Below are 6,000 nucleotides of genomic sequence, written 5' to 3' on the forward strand. Positions count from 1 at the left end.
ATGCAAAGAAACACATAAGTGTAATCAAAACAAGATATCATGAGTTTGAGTCAAGTTCTCTAAGTCCCCAGCAGAGTCGCCAGAAACTATAGACACGCTCCCGGGAACTCCCCGACATCCACGCGCGTGCCTGCTAGGGCTGGCACGAATCTCGTCTTGTTCTCTGAGCTACTACAGTTCAGACTCAAATGTCACGGTTCTTAATCTAATCTTACAATGTGCGATGTAATGCTAAACCCATAGGGGCGGGTTTGGGTCGTGATAGATTGGTATCAGAGCGATACCAAGCACGAGTTATACTGCACACACGTGTCCAAATGAGCTATAGGATGTCCTAGAAAAGTAAATAGGGCATCGCATGAGCATGAAAGTGTGTGTGGCCATGACATGAATATATGTGCTAATATGCTAGTGTGCTTAAGTAAGCAATTTCCTATGTTTATTATTACCATATTGCCTATAGTGAAATGGACAATGCACAAAATGGTGATGAATCCGAATCATCTGAGGCAAGGATGGCAAGATTAGAAAGAACGGTTGAACTGTTGACTGAGGCTTTGAGGCTACAACAGAACCAACAGCCCCCACCTCCTCCAGTTCAACCGGAGCAAAATGTTAATGAGGATATAATTGCTTTGACACATAAGTTCAGTAAAATGAAATCACCATCCTTTCAGGGAGGCCTTGAACCGTTAAAGGCTGAAGCATGGGTTCTAGAAACAAAGAAATTATTTGAAGTGTTTCCGTGTTTCGAAGCACACAAGGTATTGCTGGCTACCTTTACTTTACAAGAAGAGGCCAGAAGGTGGTGGATGCTTGTTCGTGACACCAATACTGCTTTGACTTGGGCTCAATTTAAAGAAGCCTTCTTTGAAAAATACTTTCCTCAATGTGTCAGGGATCGCAAAGTGACTGAGTTTGAACAGTTGAAACAAAGTACTATGTCAGTGGTAGAGTATGAATCAAAGTTTACTGAACTCGCCAGATACGCCACACACATGGTGGACACTGATTACAAAAAGGCCAGGAAGTTTGAAGGCGGCCTTAATGTAAAGATACTTGACAGAATCAATGTGCTGAAATTACTGAAATATGTGGATGTTCTTGATCGAGCAATAATAGCTGAGTCGAATATCGAGGCATTGAAATAGACTGAAACACCAGCGTCTGAGTGGCGCGGTAAGAGACGGGGCTTCAAGTTTAAGAAAGGCTGAAATAACTCGTTGAATAAGAAGCAAAATATAGGGTCAACAACCAGTTCTAGTCAGGGAAACAATTCCATACCACCCTGCTCTGAATGTGGAAAAAGGCCTAAGGGGGTTTGCTATAAAATCTTTGGTGCTTGTTATAGGTGTGGCAAAGTGGGTCACATGGTTAAAGATTGCCCTTCCACTTTTCAAGGCAATAGTAAAGCTGTAGCTAGCGCCGTAGCATCACCTGTTGCACCTAAACCCAACCCCAAAGTGACTGGAAAAGAGCCTTTAAGGCAAGGCCGAGTGTTCGCACTTGTACCGGGAGATGTGCAGAATACTGAGATCGTTGTGTCAGGTATACTCTCAATCTGTACTCAAAATGCTTATGTTCTGATTGATTCAGGGTCTACACATTCATATGTCTCGCATGCTTTTTCACGAAAATTGAATAGACCACTGGAACCTATGAACTATTTGTTAGCTGTATCTTCACCTGTTGGGGGATCCATGACTTGTGCTTATGTGTATCCTGCATGTGAGATTGTTATTGGGGATGTACATTTATATATTGATTTACTGCCATTGAACATTGACCATTTTGATGTAATTTTGGGAATGGACTAGTTAACAAAATATCATGCTACCATAGACTGTGTAACGAATCAAGTTGTTTTCCGTCCACCTGGTTTACCTAAATTTGTGTTTAACGGAGTTGGTGTAGTACCTCCCCCCATATCTAATTTCATCCATGAAAGCATTCAAACTGATTAAAAAGTGGTGTAAAGGGTATCTATGTTGTATATTGACCGTACCTACTGATACTAAAGCTAATGTGGACAGTATTTCTACAGTCAGAGAATTCCCAGATGTTTTTCCAAATGATCTGCCAGGGGATCTGATTGACAGGGAGATAGAGTTCACCATTGAAGTATTACCGGGTACACAGCCAGTTTCTAAAGCTCCGTACAGAATGGCACCTACTAAATTGAAAGAATTGAGAATTCAGCTACAAGAATTGTTAGATAAGAAGTTCATCAAGCCCAGTATTTCGTCGTGGGGCGCACCGGTTCTTTTTGTGAAAAAGAAAGACGGCTCACTAAGACTCTGCATTGACTATCGTGAACTGAACACGGTAACAGTGAAAAACAAATATCCATTGCCTCGAATTGATGATTTGTTTGACCAGTTACAAGGTGCCCAGGTTTTCTCTAAAATTGACCTTAGATCTGGATACCACTAGTTGAAAGTCAAACTGGAGGACATTGAAAATACTACCTTTCGAACGAGGTACGAACATTATGAATTTCTTGTTATGCCTTTCGGAGTTACTAATGCACCTGCTGCATTTATGGACCTTATGAACAGAATTTTTAAACCATTCCTCGACGAATTTGTAGTTGTTTTTATAGATGACATTTTGATTTATTCCAGAAGTGAAGAAGAACATGAACATCATTTGAGAATTGCCTTGCAGACCATAAGAGAACAGAAACTGTATGCAAAACTAACAAAGTGTGAATTTTGTCTTGATAATGTTATGTTTTTGGGACATGTGATTAGTAAGGATGGCATTACAGTTGACCCACAGAAAATTGAAGCAGTGGTGAATTGGCCTAGACCGACTAATGTTACTGAAGTTCGAAGCTTCCTAGGCTTAGCTGGGTACTACAGAAGGTTTGTAAGAGACTTCTCCAAAATTGCCCTACCATTGACTCAGTTGACTCAAAAGGGAAAACCATTTGACTGGACCGATCAGAGGGAATTAGCTTTCCAAGAGTTGAAGACTCGACTTATGACTGCACCGGTTCTCGCCTTGCCCTCAGGTACGGATGGATTTACTATTTTTAGTGATGCTTCTTATAAGGGTTTGGGATGTGTCTTAATGCAGAATGGTAAAGTTATCGCATATGCTTCCCGATAACTGAGACTGTATAAGAAAAATTATCCGACCCACGACTTGGAACTTGCTGCAGTAATGTTTGCATTGAAAATTTGGCGTCACTATCTTTATGGGGCAACATGTGAGGTGTACACAGACCACAAGAGTTTGAAATACTTCTTCACACAGAAAGAATTGAACATGAGGCAGCGGAGATGGTTAGAACTGATAAAAGATTATGACTTGCAAAGACGAATTCTGATTCTGAATTGAAAAGATGAATTCTGATTTTGAGAACAATGTGTTAAAATTCTAGGAAAGGTTATGTGTACCGAATGATTCTGAATTGAAAAGACGAATTCTACAAGAGGGCCACAATTCGAAACTGTCTATCCATCCAGAAAATACGAAAATGTACCAAGACTTGAAACTGAATTTCTGGTGGCCGGGAATGAAGAAAGAGATTGCTGACTTTGTATCGAAATATCTTCATTGCCAACAAGTTAAAGCTGAACATCAACAACCCGCAGGCTTACTGCAGCCCTTACCAATACCGGAGTGAAAATGGGAACATATCACTATGGATTTCGTTGTTGGTTTACCTCGCTCCAGTAAAGGTATGGACTCAATTTGGATTATTGTTGATAGATTGACTAAATCTGCTCACTTCTTACCTGTCAAAACAATTTACAATGCGGACAAATTGGCTATAATTTATATTGATGAGATTGTTAGATTGCATGGAGTGCCTGTGTCCATTGTTTCTGATAGGGACTCAAAGTTTACATCGAGATTTTGGCAAATCCTACAGACAGCATTGGGTACTGAACTGAGACTGAGTAGTGCATACCATCCTCAGACAGATGGCCAGTCAGAAAGAACCATCTAGACTCTGGAAGATTTACTGGGAATGTGTGTCCTTGATTTCCAAGGAAATTGGGAAAGCCATTTACCTTTAGCCGAATTTACCTACAACAACAGCTTTCACTCGAGCATTGGTATGGCACCTTTCGAGGCTTTGTATGGCAGAAAATACCGATCTTCTATTTGCTGGGCAGAAATTGGAGATGGGCCTTTGCTTGTGCCCGAAATTGTACATGAGACTACCGAAAAAGTGAGACTGATTCAACAGAGATTGAAAACCGCACAAAGCCGACAGAAAAGTTATGCGGATGTCCGAAGGTGAGACAGGAAATATGAAGTATGTGATCATGTTTTTGTTAAAGTGACACCAATGAAAGGGCATACTCGTTTTGGAGTCAAGGGTAAGCTAGCGCCGAGATATGTCGGACCGTATGAAATCATTGATAAGATTAATCCGGTGGCGTATCAAGTAGCGCTTCCACCTGAAATGGAGCATATGCATAATGTCTTCCATATTTCAATGTTGAGGGATTATCTTCGAGATCCCTTCCATGTGATTGAGCCTACCCATGTAGTGCTAAGTGATGACTACACTTATGAAGAACGGCCTATTCAGGTTGTAAACTGACGAATCAAGAAGTTGAGGAATAAAGAAATTCCGTTGGTGAAAGTGGACTGGCAAAACCATGGTGGCGTTTATGCCACTTGGGAAAGGGAAGACGATATGATGAAGAGATATCCTGAATTATTCCCACTGAATCCGGTATTCTTCCAAAATGAAGGTAATTCGAGTTTGGAGGACCAAACACTTCTTAAGGGGGAAAGACTGTGACAACCCTCACCTCTGATTAATGCTAAACTGTGAGAATGATAAGTAACTGATTTGACTGAAATTCTGAATTGATTGCAAGAGTATATTGCTTTACTTGCATTTCTATCTGTTTGTCATTTGATTGATCTGTCCATGTTTTAATTTCAAACTGCAAATTGAAGGTCTTATCAGCAGCCGAATCAGAAATTGATTAGTGTTATGTGTTAATTAGAATTTACGTAATTTTATGGTAGGTTTAATTAAAATCCAATTTGGAACGATTAAATTAGATTAAATAATGCTAAATTACATTAGTGTGAGTTATTTGCATGTTTGCCATTGAGTAGGCCACTTTCATTAGCATTCTTTGAGGCTTAATTTATACACTTAGCTTATCACCTCTTCAGCCATTTTTTCTAGACCAAACCGTATGAGAGAGGAGAGTAAGAGAAAGAGCTTCAGTTCATCTAAATGGGCTTGAAACTTAGAAGATTTGAACGAGAATTGTACATTTGAGCTATCACACCTAGAATTCAAGACCTAAGGTAAGAAAATCACTTTCTTAATTGTGAATTTGTGCTACTTCTTGCATGGCTCATGGTAAATTGGTGATCTAAGTCAAGAATTGACTTAAAGAGTTGTTTTGAGTAGCTAATTCATGCATGCATGTACATATTCTTGGAATTTGAGGTTGTTTTTAGAGAATCCTCACATGCATGTCCATTTTCTAGTTGTAGTTCATGAATTCATCATGTTTTTGGAAGGATTGACTCATTTGATCATGTGTTAGAAGCTTTGAATTCAATTGAACACATGCATGTTAAACGTACATCTTGTTCTTGAAGTTTATTTGATATTCGTGTCTAATTGACTTACCCTTGGGCTTTGATTTTTCAAATTGATATTCAAAACATGTCATATTATGGGTTTAAAGTGTTTTTGCAGAAAATTGGCCCAAAAGGATCGAATTTGAGGCTTTGAAAGTTGAGTTTTGTGCTTGGGGATGAATTTGGAAATTCTAAATTTTGGACCCACACTCGAGCGTAGGACTTCATGCTCGAGCGTACACTCTGAGTCGTGCATCTCCGCTCGAGCGTGGAAAGTCAAGCTCAAGCGTGAAATGCATATGCCCAGAAGTTCACATGTTTTACAGTCCGCTCGAGCGAGAGAGTTCACGCTCGAGTGAGGACCTGAGTCTCACGCTCGAGCGGAGGTCGAGCATCCGTCAAGCGTGAATTGCATGCATCCAGTAC

This window comes from Camellia sinensis, chromosome 11 (assembly GCF_055761805.1).
Source record: "Camellia sinensis isolate YWXY chromosome 11, ASM5576180v1, whole genome shotgun sequence".
NCBI classification, from domain to species: Eukaryota; Viridiplantae; Streptophyta; class Magnoliopsida; order Ericales; family Theaceae; genus Camellia; species Camellia sinensis.